The sequence below is a fragment of the Stegastes partitus genome, unplaced genomic scaffold, assembly GCF_000690725.1.
Source record: "Stegastes partitus isolate 25-593 unplaced genomic scaffold, Stegastes_partitus-1.0.2 Scaffold226, whole genome shotgun sequence".
Taxonomy (NCBI): domain Eukaryota; kingdom Metazoa; phylum Chordata; class Actinopteri; family Pomacentridae; genus Stegastes; species Stegastes partitus.
The window spans coordinates 268,693-283,633 of NW_007577957.1; the positions used below are offsets into that span (position 1 = coordinate 268,693).

The 14,941-nt window shown below is 43.8% G+C and overlaps 1 protein-coding gene across 13 annotated transcripts in view; it reads left to right on the forward strand.

The window, feature by feature from the left end:
• The first annotated feature begins 1,187 nt into the window (after window positions 1–1,187).
• The window catches only part of mbnl1 (muscleblind-like splicing regulator 1), a 43,429-nt gene continuing 29,675 nt past the window's right edge, over window positions 1,188–14,941 (forward strand). For 4 of the 13 annotated variants that reach the window (XM_008281190.1, XM_008281195.1, XM_008281197.1 and 1 more), the window contains exon 1: window positions 7,430–7,707. The gene's annotated coding sequence lies outside the window, so the exon portion shown is untranslated. Of the gene's footprint in view, window positions 1,402–3,136; window positions 3,238–7,429; window positions 7,708–8,466; window positions 8,713–14,874; window positions 14,897–14,941 lie in introns of those variants that run through there. The other 9 variants (XM_008281199.1, XM_008281198.1, XM_008281201.1 and 6 more) reach the window with 6 other exon arrangements.

Consider the following 14,941-nt stretch of genomic DNA (forward strand, 5'->3'; position numbering starts at 1 on the left):
ACCAGCCTTTATCTCCTCATTATGCAGGGTGGTCGGACAGGGACCTTGAATAGACTAATGGGATTATGTCAGTTTGAATCGGTCCTCGCTGGGGTTATTCCACACACTTGCAGTAAACCTGCAGCCATGTGTTTCTCTGCTCCCTATAGGTGGTGGGAGCTGGAGATGATACTGAAACACAGCACCATAGATAATCCTATTGTGCATTCCATACCATGGCTTATGTGATCACTGTCTTCAATAATACATGTGTAGTCATATCATCAGTGGAAAACACAGGGATGTGAAGGGAGTTGAGGCTCGATGAGTAATCCTCATCTAATCCATTTATTTTAAATACACGAGCTGCCACGGTTAATAAATAGTGACATGTCTATCATTTTTATGAGTGCACGGAGTTGCAGCGCTGCTTTTCCCTGTCTGTTTTTCCTCCAAAGTGTTTAAAGAAGACATACTTAACACGCAAATAGTTTTTTGGCATTTTAATTTTTGGTTCTAATGCAGATTCTTGGTGAGGATAATTTAATCACTTTATCTGGTGAATCACATTTTCAGTCACAGGTTTATTTCTATGAAGCAAGTTGAGAATTAATTAATTTTAAGCTGAAATATGATATAAAAAGAAAATACTGCGTATCTCTGAAGTTGGAGCTAAGTGTTTCCTCTCCTTCTCTGTCCCATGAAAATCATCCCGATCACGAAGGAGAAAAGAATGCACTTCCAGGCCTGCAGCATCTAGTTATCTAGTTTCAGTGTAGGCTGGGTTTATTAAAGATTATGTGACACAGTGTCAAGGCCTGACTGATAGTGTAAGTATAGCCTCTCTGATTAGTTTTCTCTTCTCACCTAATTACTGGTGAGATTTTATTGCAAGCTGTTGTGATACTGGGCAATGCACCCTGGTGTCTGAGTCAGTTATAGGACCACGCTGCCCACGTATCTACTGAAAGATAAGATGGCTGTAAAACTGTCCAAACCTGCTCGTTAAATAAACGTGCAGTGAGGGTACTTTCAATAGTTGCTTTGTTAATATATTTACATAGTTCCAGTTGTGCAATGTCACAGCAATATAAATGGCACATCTGTATTACAAATCTAAACTGTCACCCATCTACCGCTCTCTCTCTCCCTCTCTCTCTCTCCCTCTCTCCGTCTTCCTCTCCATCTCCATAGTGTAGCGAGGAATGCAGTAGTGCCACTTGCAGACTGCAGTGTCCGGGGAGCCCTAAAAAGGGAAGGAGTCTCACTCTGATTCCTGGCAGCTTGTGGAGCAGTCAAGGCTAAATTAGGCCTGGTTTCATTGACTTCCAATCCCCCGAGTCACAGCAGCCCTTCAGCCCCGAGGAGGGGAGGCCAACTGGCGCTCTGGGCCACGGATGCTCCCTCACAGCTTCTGCCTGGGTGAGTTAAAGTGTCAGATGGAGAGATGATATATCTGCAAGACTTGGGAGGGATAGTCTGAGCAAATGGAAAAAAATAACATTAATTAAAGGTTTTGTGATGCTTAGCATTTTAACATCACTAAATCATTACTAATTAACTCCATGGGAAGTATAGTAACTGTACGCAAACGGCTTAAATATTGTGTGTGTTATTCAGTAGAAATTTAAAATAATAGCTATATTTCGTTGTGGAAGTAGTTCCAGATCTGTTATTCTTTTTCAATTTAGCCAACAAGCAATTTTTCATCAAGTATTAATTTTATTTTTTACCAAAATTGGACCAAAATAGGAAAATACAAACATAATTTTGTCTAATGAACAACATTGTGTTCTTTCTGATCCCCTTTAAAATTTTGTAACTGCTCAAACGTGTACTGGGTCCCCCCCTCATTTAGTCCTGATCCCTAAGGGGGGCAAACATTGGTCTTTTGAATTCCAACATACATGACACAACAGTCGATTATTCTCCAACTTCATTTAGTTATTGACAGGATATAGCAAAATCCTGTGGCGGCCCACCAAAGCTGAATGAGTGATTCATTAGAACCACATTGAACTACAAATTACATCCTAAGTTTTACTGTGCATTGATATTCAACTTCAAAGATTTTAATCATACAGAGGCTGTTTTCACTTTTGTTTTATGTGCTGTATAAAAAGTCACCAAAATTCCAGATATAAGGTCTCTGCATCTGCCATGCAGTACTTTAATTTACTATTATAATAGAAATTCGAAGAGTGTAGTGTGCCAGCAACCCTATCATTGTAACATAAAGCAACATGCAGAACAGAATATGTGGCCTTAAACATTAAAGCACAGAAACAGCAAGCTGATGCAAAAGCTGCAAGTTATCTTGACCTTCATTTCATATGCTAAGATCCTATAATTACTTTAATAATGATAAATTATGTTCAGCCACGGTGGGATGTTACAGATAATATGCTGCCCGCTCAGTAGTGTATTTTTGCTGATAAAATGCTTGTTGTGTGCCTCCCACTCTTCTCTGCTCTTTTCCCTTTCGCTGTGCTGTCCCGTGTGATTGACCGTGTCTCTTTCTCCGTGCTGGCAGTCGGAGACAGGTGCTGAGTGCTGCTGAGTGTTGCTGTGTGTGTGGGCCCCAGAGGCCTGGTTCAACATTCCACTGATAGGTTGATAGACACAGTCTTTGGGGGAGGAAGGGGAGGGAGGCAAATGGGGAAGGGGGGGGTAAGTGAAGTCCTGTGATGATGTACCTGCTCAACAGCCTTTACAACACCCCGCTTCCTGATTTACAAAGTTGTTTTACTGCTTATATCTCGGGCTGCAAACTGCTCTAATGTCACAGTCACTTCCTCTTTTCACACACTCGTAGGCTCGTAAGCGTGCGTACACGTCGATGTGTATACATTGTACGCCGAGCGTGTGCACATCATTGTGCAAATGGAGGGAAAGAGGAAGTTATAAAAAAAACAAAAAGGGGGGGACGCAGAGAGAGGCGGGGAGAAAAAAAACAAGGTGACCATATTTGGCATAAGTGGATAATGCAAGCAGAAGATGCAAATTAGATAAGGAGTGGTTGTCATGGAGACTTGATGTTGCGCAGTGATGGTTCGCTGTAAACCTGACCACATTTGTGGTATGGCCGTTGCCAAGCAGAAGGTGCTATTATGAGAGTGTGAGAGAGCAGCGTGAGAGAAGTAGAGGAAGAGAGAAATGAAGATGTTAGTTCATCCCACAATGCATTGCATCAGTGTGACCTGTGTTGAAGTGGCTTGTTCTGTCCCAGTGGCACGTCAGCAATAGACAGACACGCAGGTAAGCTCGGTCTGTAAAATCTATCGATGTGGGATTAATGGCTGTAGATAACTTAACATAACTCCATGTTTAATTATTGATTGTATTCTTCAATGCTTCCTATTTGTGACGTTGTTGTTGCTCCTCAAAATATTGTACCTATTAGCCGGTGAACTTACTTTCTGTTTTGCGCGAACACTCTTGAAATGAACACGCGCAATATTTTGCTCTTTTTAGAAATTTGTGTAATTTTCATCTCTCATTTGAAGAGTATGTGAGAGTTTGATAATGTAAGAAGAGTTATATAATACAGGCAGCAATATTTCTGCAGGCTACATTTAGACAGAAAAACTGCCGAAAGCTCAAATGAAAGGCCTCTTTGCAAAGGGTGTTTCCCTCAGTTTTCATTTTATCTTCAAGATAAGCCTCAAGCTTAAATGGTGCATGCACACATGCATACACACAGTGGTGTCAGATGGGGACAAGACAGTGTGCCATTTCCTCTCTCGGTATTTCAAACCTGACAGCTTGAATTGCACCTGCTTCCCCCAACTGTTTTAAAATGGAAAAAAAGTTAAGACAAAACCACAAAGAATGCAGCAGGGAAACGGGACTGCAAATTTGCACAAGAAGAGGAGTGTTTTTTTTCTCCCCTGTTAAGTTGTTTCAAGTTTAGAAATTACCCCAAAGCAATATTTTGCTTTGTCATTCTGCAGTCTGTAATATAAACTATACTGAAATGGCCGGCGTTGAATGCAGCTCCCTTGGCTTTCTCCAAGACTTTATACTGTTGCAGTTGTCGCCGTGATGGTCTGTAGTGTGAGTGTAATGTGTATTTGGGGCCTTAGTGATAGATGAGCCGTCAGAGTTTGGCATACGAATGCTCTGGGACATTTCCTCAGAGGAGTGAGAGTTCACATCAGCCAGCCAGTGTCATTTACAGAGGGCTGAGAAATAGCAGAGCGCTGAGATGATAGCGACGCTTAAGGTGGAAAGTTGCATTCGTCAGGGAGGAGGGAGAGTAAATAAAATGTGAACGGTTAGGATTTGATGATTTGACAGCGACACAGAAGTCACCCTCGCTGGACTGTGCTAGCTTAGGGTTAATGGTGTTGATGAAGAAGCTGAAGGGAATTTCTTGAATAGTCTTGAGCTTCCTTGTGAAACTGCTGTGTTTCTCTCCTTTTTACCTCACTTCCATAAATATAGAAGGCAAGAAAATGAAAGAAAAGAAATCAAAATCAATGCAACACAGGCAATTCCCATAAAGCAATTTGATAGTGGCATTACTAAGGTTATTTTCTCAGACTTGGCAAAAGGCTGTTGCAGAGCCACAAAGGACAATTATACAACTGTTTTTACAGGCTGAGCAGTACTCCCCATGACTAGTTCACTAATCTAAGTGTAAAAGTGGTGGAATTCCCCTTTAAATCTACCACATGCACGTACACACACACACACACACACACATACACCTCTTCCTGTTTTCAGTTGGATTGCTCAACCTCACTGTGTTTATTCGTGTTGCTCTTTGCTCATCTTTAAACAGCTCTGCAGTCTAACTGATCTCCTGGAGAGAACAACAGTCACTCTGTCCTCCTATCTGTCAGAAACAAGACACGTGGAATAGGAAGTTAAAACAGTTGGCTGATGCCACAGATAAAGAAACACGAACTAGGAATGTAGAAACAGCCTCCTGTTGTATGCTCATTTAAATGATATGCAGATTGAAATTTGAAAGCGCTAGTCGTGGAATGGAATGAGCAAACCATCTGGTAACTGCAAAACTCAGCTCTGCTCTCATACCTGTGATTGATGGAGTGGGATATGATCCTGTGGTCGGTGACAAATAAATGAGTGGTTGTGGCATTTTTTTTTTTTTTTAAGGGGAAGTTTAGGGGAACTAAGATGTAGTCATAAGTGTGAAAAAACAATGAAGAGGCAGGCTCATAGATCGCAGAAGAATGATAATGACTATTGGAGCAGGGCAGAGGACTAAGAGAAAGATGCAGAGAGCAAAAGCAGCAGAAGTATTGGCGTGCAGTCCGCTGCAGTAGAAGAGGGGAAATTCCACGTCAGTGTCTGAGTTTCACAGAGAGCCCAGATCTTAGGAGACGCTACTAATATATCTCCTTTTTGAGAACAGCACCAGTCACCATGTTTCTTCATTATGGTTCGAGGAAAGCTCTGTTTGAAGGTTAGGGTGCCCCGCTGCCTTCATTGATCAGCCATCAAACAGATTGTTCTTAATCTAAAAGACATACTCTATGTGTTCGAGCAGGGTCGTTTCCAAGGTTGGAAATAGATCCTTCCATCACTAATGAATGATAGCTGGGAATAGATCGAGGCATGCACATTGCTGTTGTAGCTAATAATGCGTCTGTCGTTCTGAGTTTTATTAACTCTGTCGACATCTGTCTTCTGTCTGAGGCGCAGAACATTGTCTTTGTTCTCCCTGAGTGTGCGGACACATTGCACCAGAATATTGGCTAGGTAAAGGGTTAGCGCTGCAGCCGGGGCTCTACCACAGATTGTCACCCAGGGTTTAAGGGGCTGCTGTGTAAATTAGAGATGACTTATCACCAGCTTTATAATAAACAGAGCTGTGCAGCAGTAGAAACTGGTCCAGAGAGATAGGAAAGGAGTAGAGGAGAGAGAGACAGTTATGGCGTTAACAGTTCTACAAAGGGGAGGTCATGGGATACTTTTTGCCGTATTTCACATGCATGTATAAGCATGTACACCAAAAAAATGAATGGGACCTTAAGCACTGAAATATATGTGATCTTGCATTCAGCAGGACTGTGGAATTTTCCTTTCTTTGTAACTGACAATACATACAAGGAGCAATATAAATGCACTTCCCCTTCCATCACATTCAAATGAAATGAGTCAGAGACAATATGCATAATAAGTCACAAAAATTGGCGTCAGCACACAGCTCAAAATCTGTAAGGATTTCTGTAGATGCCAGGGCTACTATCTCCATAGCTACCGGATATTGCAGCATCAGGTCTAAATCAAATTCTTGGAGGCTTCTTTAGTCTCTCTGGCTTTCCCCTGGATGCAAGGGTTGTGGAAGCAGAAGCCTTGTGTCAACAACAATACAGGAGAGTTGGTAGCAGCAATTACCTCACTGTTTTTTCAGGGAGCCTTTATTATTATGTTGCTGACCTACAACCACACATCAGTGATTTGCACTTTTTTTTTCTTTTTGCAGAGTATGTACATGCTCTGTGTTACTGTGAATGCGCCACTTAGTGTGGTAGCACAGTTTGATTTAGTGCAGGTCAGTGTGTAATGCTTTTATAATGTGAGCAAAAGCTAGTGTGAGACTGAGCTGAGGGCTGCATGCCACAGCAGAAACGCAGTATGAAAGAGAGAGAGAGAGGGATCCAGACAGAAGACAGATCTAATCTGTCGCAAACTCCCTGTAAATCTTTCCATAATTGTTTCCTCCACACCCCTTTATCTATTTGTTCTTTCCAACTTACATTTTTCGTCAGTCTCCCTTACCTCATTAAGTCCCATGTTTCACTTTTTTTTCGGTTTCACTCTTTCCTCTCTGGTTGCATTTAACATCACTATCTTCTGATGCCCTGCCTCACCATGCGTTCTCTTTTACTGCCTGTGTGTTTGTCCTGTTACTAATTTCCCCCCCTTTTTTCTTCTTGCTGTGTTTTTTCTCAATCTTTCCTTCCTGCCTCTTCCCTCTCTCCTTCCTCAGCCTCACTGGATAGGCAAGGGCAGTGCTGCTGTAACTGAGCCAGCACTTCCTGGTGTTGTTTTAGGGGAGGGGGGGCGTGGCCAGCTTGAGTGAGGAAGAGAGGGAGAGGGAACTGCAGGATCTGTATGCCCAGTGCAGTCAGGGCTCCCTCCTCCTCCTCCTCCTCCTCCTCCTCCTCTTCGTCGTCGTCGTCGTCTTCCTCCTCCTCCTCCTCCTCCTCCTCCACAGCTGTTGCTACTGCCGCCCAGCGAGCACCACTTTCCTGCAGCAGACAGACGATCCAGAGGCTGGGGAGTCAGTAAAGATACAGCCCAGCCCGTCTCAGCACAGCTCTGCACAACCAAGCTCAGCCACTTGAAGAGGCAGGGGAGGGGAGACACTAGCGCACACAGCCAACGCTGCAACGCACACGCACACGCACACGCACACAACCGCACAGACAAACACTCCTCCTCTCTCTCTCTCTCTCGCTCTCTCTCTCTCTCTTTTTGACTTCTCCCTCTCTCTCTCGCTCTCTCCCTCTCTCACTCCGGTGCTCGGCTCTGCACAGCTCCTTTACTCATTCGCTGCTGATTCACTCGCTCACTCGCTTGCCTCTCTTCTGCCAGTCGCTCTGCCTCGCTGTGTTCTGCCTGCCTGCCTGAGAATGGTCCAGCCGGTGCCTGGGGGTCTGCTGTCGCGGCCTGTCTGAATACACGCATAAACATACAGAGCCAATCGACACGCAGAAGCACACACACACAAACTGGAGAGCAATGTGAGAGGTAAGAGCTCGGTTCATAACCCTCCTCCCTGTCTCATTGGTTTATCTAGATCTTTCCTCCTGTGTGTGCTGCTGTCTGTACTTTCCAAAGTGAGCGCCTGTGCAGTGGAGCATAGGTAGAGATATGGAGATTGTTTTTGCCTTACTGTCTTGCTGTGTGATCAGTGTGAAGACCCCCAGGGCTAACTTCTATTTGTTACGGATTCTTTTATAGATATGGGCACACACACACATGCAGACACAAACAGTAAGACACATTCTTGGCTCAAAGCAGACAGTCACACAATAGCTACTTCCTGAGGGTAGCGCTAGTTCGCAAGAAAATTTGCTGGTGTGTGTGCACGCGCGTTCGGATGTGTGTGTGTGTGTGTGTGTATTTGGAGGGCCGTGGTTGTTCCAGGAAGCAGTGAAGAGGATCAATAGATCGCCCACTCAGCTTTCATTCCCTCCGCCTGACTCAACATTGGACATGTTGGGAGTTATCCTGCAGGGCTTGGTTAACAGGGAGAATGGTTAAAAAAAAGAAGAAGAGAAAAAAAAAGAAAATTGACTCTCCTCTTCGTCTTCACTCTCCTGCTGCGTCAGCCTAACGGAGGGAAGCATGGTTTTGCATGTGTGTACGTGTGTTTCTAACGTGTGCGTGCTCTGTAAGGCAAACTCCCGCCCCACTGTATGTAAATTATGTGTGACATGTGAAGCCGCTGCTACCTTATATGGCGAGCAGTATTTCAGTACAGTAGAATCTTGCCAAGCATTCCGGGTCGCGGGAGGAGAGAGTGTGTGAGAGGGTGACTCTGTCTGTGGGAGTGTGTGCGTCAGTGTGTGTGTGTGTGTGTGTGTCTGACTAAGTGAGTGTTTGCATGCGTCTGACAGAGGGGGAGTAACTGAGTGAGAGGAAGAAAGTTGAACAGAGAAGGAAAGAGGGGCAAGAAGGAGTGAGAGATAGGGAGACGCAGACCCCGCAAATGGAGGGATTTGACTTGTTGATGTTTAAACGGGAGTGAAAGTAAGTTGCTTCGTACTTTATTAAGACTTGCGTAGGTTGTCTGACCTCGTTCTGTTGTCGTTTTCTTAGTCCGTGTGGGTCACGCTAATGTAAAAAGTTTTTGTTTGTACAAAAACATCTGTCTGATCCAAATACAATCAATTTTTGTGTTTTTCCGCAAGAATTTCTTCTTTCATACAATCCAAAAACTGTCCGAATAACAGTTGGTCGCGATTCTGTCCAAAAAAAAACAGATGTATGAGAGCGAGAGGATCTTCAGAGATTTAAACCCTTCATTCTCTCTTCTGCTCTCTTTGTCTCTCTCCTCAACATCTCTGCCCTCCTCCCACTTGCCTCTCCGGGTTTCCTCTCGGTGGTGTGTCCGTGGTTGGGGCAATGATGAGGAATGTTGTTGTTGTGACTTAGAGGGATTCATGGTGGCTCAGACAGTAGCACACACACCCAAGTATGCGCACACACACAAGCAGGCGCAACACAGACAGATGTGTGGCAGATTGCTTCGTCGAGACTTTGTAAAATCTCCGTGACAGCTCTGCTGCAGGTAGACTGTCAATTTCTGTCTAGGAGAGGCCCTGAGGAACATGCTGTTGTACTCAGTGTGAATATAGGAGGCAAGAGTGTCAGAGATCACATCGCGTTCCCTGTGTAAGGATGCATACGCGTATGAATCCTTGTGCAAATTGCTCCGTATTTATGTGTGTTGCGTACGATTTAAAATCTGCCCTACAGACAGGATTATGTGCATGGCTGAATCTGCGCTGACAGGTTAAGCCTTTATTACGCGAGGACTCCTCTGTATGTTCCTATGGTGTTGTGACCACATTTCAACCCCTCTGAGCAACAGTTTGACAGAGCTTTGGCCAAGCAAGACTTCCTGCACTTAACACAATTCCAAGCCGGGCTAATATGAATGGACTCCAACAAATGTGGGAGACACAGTTCCCTATTACACAAGTAATTAACGAGTCCTTAACCTAACAGGATACTTATCTGTTTCTGTTCTTATCAACCTTTAATATATTTCAGGGCTTCTATTTCAGGCATTGCAGTATGGCGCCAGTAACCCCCTTTTATCTGAACGACACAACAGTGCCAATATGCAGAATGAGCAGCACGTTGAAGCCGCTGTTTGTGGAGTCGGTAATAAGCGTCCAGTTATTTCTTTGTTGTCCCGTCCAGAGGTACACGCGTCAACACAAGCTTGTCCTTGTTTTCCGTCATCCCAGTTCCATCAGCTCCAGCTCACAGCCCCTGACATCTTAAACCTCTCCATCTCTAAAGGAGCAACAGACAGCTGTGACATTTAAAACACTCCCGCCCCACTAGTCTCATTCTCTCACTCAGTTTTTTTTTTTTTCTAGCAACCTCACTACCTTGCTTTCGTTTCTGTCGTTGTGACTGAACTTTGCGTCCTTAAGTCCTCGGTTTTTTAGAAGCAGGCCCCAACGAAAGTTAATGAATGCAGGTGTGTTGATTGCAATAGCATCACCGAGCCACCTTGAAATGACTGACTAAATAAAATAAAAGATAAGTAGCGCAGAAGATAACATGTTTGCATGAAATATACAGATAAATAATGTAAGTGCACCTTGCTGTGTGCACATGATATTGGCATGAATGATTAGATGCCCTGAAGAAAATGTTCTGTATGTGTTTAAATGAATTATGTCACAGGTAGACACAAAGCTATTGAAATGATTTTAATACATCGTGAGATTCGAGACTGCCATAAAGTCAGCAACAATTATGTTAAAGATGTAACTTTTCCACTGTAGTGACTGTATGCATCTTCATTTTGTCCAACATCTAGGTAAAGCAGTATGAGTTGGAGTGAAATAACAAAAGAAAAGACAATATGAAGTGTCTTAGTAAGATGTTGGTCCAACACGAGCAATTGTAGTGCAGTATGGCCTCAATTTTATGTTTCTCTAAACTATACTGGAGGATTCAGCATCATACCTCTATGCTCATCCCAAATCTCCCACATGTGTTCAGTTCGCTGGTTAACTGCTAATTTCACAGCATATGATTCTCTTTATTTTAATACCCACCAATCTTTATTCACTCATTAGGCTATTTAGAGTGTTCTATGTTGAGCTCATGGTATGTCTCCGCAACATAAATGTGAGCCAATGAGCCACTCATTAAACCATAAGGACAGCTATTATCCTCACTGTCCGCTGAGTTCACCACATCCTCACACACACACACACACACACACATACACAAAGATTCAGTGTTGCACACAGTCGGATATTCACGACAGTTTAAGAATACGCAGTGTTGGGACAGATAGAGGTTTGTGTGTTTACACAGGTTTGTGTGTGTTGTCGGTCCGTGTGTCTGTGTGTGTGTGTAGCTCTGTCCATGTATGCTAAACAAGAGATCTCATTGTCTCCAGAGGTTTGCTCCAAGAGGAATCAATAGGCATTGTTTGTTTTGCGTTCCTAGCCCAAGACTCACTTTCAGAGCCACATTATTTAATCTGATGACAACTAACTCGGTAAAATGAATAGTTGAGAGGGGATAATTACTTGATGAGGATGATGGCAACAAGGAACACGATGACAATGATAGGTATGAGAATACTTGCCCCAGAATAGCAAGATTTTATTTGTGCAGCACTCTCTGGTGCATGGCTGTCCATGTGAGCAGTTTAATCAATAACCTCTATTCATAACAAACCAAGCTAAAAATATACAGTGGATTCATAACTTTATTTTTTTTATTTTGATATAATGTGCTGTTGCTCTAGCACTTGCACCCGCTTTATGGCGACCTTACAGAGTGCGATCTCTCAACCAACGTAAAAAGCCCCTTCACCCACAGAAATACAGTACATCCGGGGATTTATGTGGTACAGAAGAGCTACGGTGGATAAAGTAGCAGCCCTCCGTCTCTTTGTGTGTGTATCAATGCGTAAAAGACACACTCACGTGTCCATATATGCACTAGTGTGTATGTAAAGGTCACTGAGGGCAATATTGACATGCTATATTCTGAGCACATGGAGCGGCAGCAGCAGCGAAGCCAGGGGTGTTGCATTTCCTACAGCGCTGTGCACTGCGATGACCTGTATCAGCACACTGTCACCCTGACTCCACCTCTATCAAAATGCTGAAATCGCTCCCTTTAATGAACAGCCGCATACCAAAAGAGACTAACGCCTCTTTCTCTGCAGTCAAAGCTGAAAATAGCAGCTTGTACTAGAAGCGATGGTTTGTTAGTTAGGTAGCCGTAACAGATGGTGCAGTATAACTAGTAGCATATCTGCCGTTTGCTGTGACTTTATCTCCACCAATACTGCATCCCTTAACCACACTGTATTATTTCTTCTGTTATTTTTGCAGAAGAGTGTTCAGTATTTAATGGCCTGTTGTGTCAGGCTCTACTAATCTACACCAATAATGTGCCACTCACTCGTCTTTCAGCAAGTCTTATCATAACTGTGAACCACACCCTCTTCCTTGTTCTCTTGGTCTCAAGCAGTTAGTCATTGTGACAACGCCAACACCAGCCCAGATTAGCACGTTGCGTCGATTTCTCCAACTTTTCAACCATCCATTTGAGAGATTTCCTCATAACACAAACAGCTCTCTGTGTGCAAGAGAACCACATAATGTATGAGCATAATTCATCACAGTCCACCATGCAAATCACTGGCAGGTTTTATGCATAGTTCTTGCTGTCGGTGTAGGTGACGGGAGAATTTTGATGGTGTCTCTTTTTTCCCCCCCTTGAGATCAGATTTGTTACGTGGCTCACAACCAAAAGAAAGTACAAGGCACGCTCGCTCTTTTTTTTTTATTTTTTCTCTAGAAACCGCTGGTGTCACATGGCTGTGAGCTGTTGGTGATGTGCTGATATTGAAGACATACTTCCTCTTCTCGCAGCCCCATAATGTTTCTACCACGTGTCCTAAAGGGTGATAGAAAGCACACGGCCTCTTTCGCTTGCTCTCTCTCTCTCTCTCTCTCTCTCTCTCGCCATCTTCCTTTCCGCCATTGTGGTTGACCTTGCACCAGCGTGCGAGACCTTGGAGTCTGAGGGAGTGCTGCTGAGGATGCTGGAAGAGGACGTAGGCCAGACAGTCACACTGAGGCCAAAAAGGCAGAGACATGGATATAGTTGAGGTAGAGGAAGACAGGTTTTTAAAACAGTATAAATTCAGTGGTAAAAGCAGAGAAGAAGATACTGTTAAGCAGTAAGTTATTTGAAATGGATGCCTATAAAACACAGAGAACTGACAGCTAAAGTGGAGTTTGATAGAGGGAGTGGCATGCCAACAAGAAAGACCATAGAGATGAGTAAATCAATAGAGGAAGGATGCCCATGTCCAGACATGATGGATCATAACGAGCACTCATTATTACTCTGGCACATCTTACACCATACTACACTGTTTCTCTCTGTGATATGTGCTCGTCTGGCTCTAATAGAAACCATAGAAACAGATTAGGCAGCCAGACAGAACTCAGGGGGCGTCAGCTTTTCATGCATCAAGTCATCACACTAGTTCGTTTGATTGAAGACAGTTTCCTGCTGCCTTCAGTTAGGAAAAGCTTAAAAATAGATGTCTCTATTCCAAGTCATTAGGAGTGTCCAGCCCTGGCTTCGGTTCGGAGACGATCACCTGAACTCTACAAAGTGTGTTTGTGCAATAAAAGTGTGTTGCCATAAGCACTGTTGGACCGAGATGCAGCAATAAAAACATGTAACATCAACATTGTATGATATTAAAACCACAGGTCCTAGGGCAGTCAAGATTACACATAAAGATTAGACTTGGCATTTTTACAGCAGTAAAGATGAATGACTTCATGTAAATAGAGTTCATGGGAACAGAAACATGCCCTCAGCCATACAATATAAACAAAAAAACAGCACAGCAGTGTATGTTGGACTGTTTTCATTCCAAAAGAGGACATTTAATCCAGTCACTCCGAGTCAAACATGTTTTTTGGCGTGAAAGAGCGATTAAAATGACAAATACCGTTTCTGAATAAAACAGCAGCATTAAACAAAATGTTATAATCCGCCATTTGAAAATGTGGAGCAGTGAGGCAATATATAGTATTTCTGTTTATTGAAAAGTTCAGTCATTTTTATCTCCCCTCTGCTCCGTGTGATAAGATAATTCGCTGTGTTTGTATGTGCTCCTGCGCATGTGTATCATGGAGTTCGAGTGTTTGTAGCATTTTGTGTTGCGATTACGCTCCAAAGGTCATTTCTAGCAGTAATGCTACTTTTGCTATCGCAGGGGTCATCCAAGGTGAAACTAAGCAGTTTCCTTCCTCACTCCGTCTTTCTCGGCGAACACACTGTACATCCATGTTGCTGGGTCATCATGACCGAGGCTGCGCTGCTGCAGGGCTCTGATATAGCGTGTTGCAGTGTTGTGAAGTTAGCAGGGGCTCGTAGCATTGCTGAAGGTGCACATGCTTTTCTGGGAAAAGCGATTTCTGTACATAGGGTGGGGTGACTGACGCTGCCTCTGCGATAAGAGCAGAATGGGCCCCTGGGAGCCCAATCATGCAAATTCCCCCAGCAAACCCCGCACAATGGATTCACCAAAAATAGAAACCACTGGCAACATTACTACATCTGAGCACAAAAGCAAGCCTGGTCTCTTTTTACGTGGGATAAACGGGGAATTATGAAAGTGAAATAACAAACGTGATATTATCACAGCAGGTTAGTTCTGTGTGTCTCCGTGTGAGATCGTTGCAGTGCGGCTGGGATGTTGGCGGTATTTCTAATTCAGGGTTCGCTGAGAATGATATTATCTACTCATGAATAGTTGTTTGACAGATAAACCTATCTTCTGTTTATGAGAAAACAGGTAGTCATAGCAATAGTGAGAAGAGTGATTAGTCGAGCCTGTCTTTCCCCAGCAGCGGGCAGGTCAGCCTCCTGTTTGCTCCTCCCCCTGCTCTCACCTGGCGCTCAGCCCAGAATGTTGCTGCAACTCTGCTAGTTCTCATTGGTCCACACTCTCGCAAGGCTTCGCAAGAGAGGAAATGACTAACCTCTTCTCCCTCATGCCCTGCCTCAACTTCCCCCTAGCTTTCACTCTCTTCCTTTCTTTCTAAACCTCTAAACACATTTGTAATGGCCGGCATTGCTTTTCTGGACTGTAAGTGATACAGGATTTGATCTGATTTTCCTGCGTCGACCAGAAGAGGTGGAAAGTTGTGAATGGCTGCTTTGTGCATTTCTGCGTGCGTGC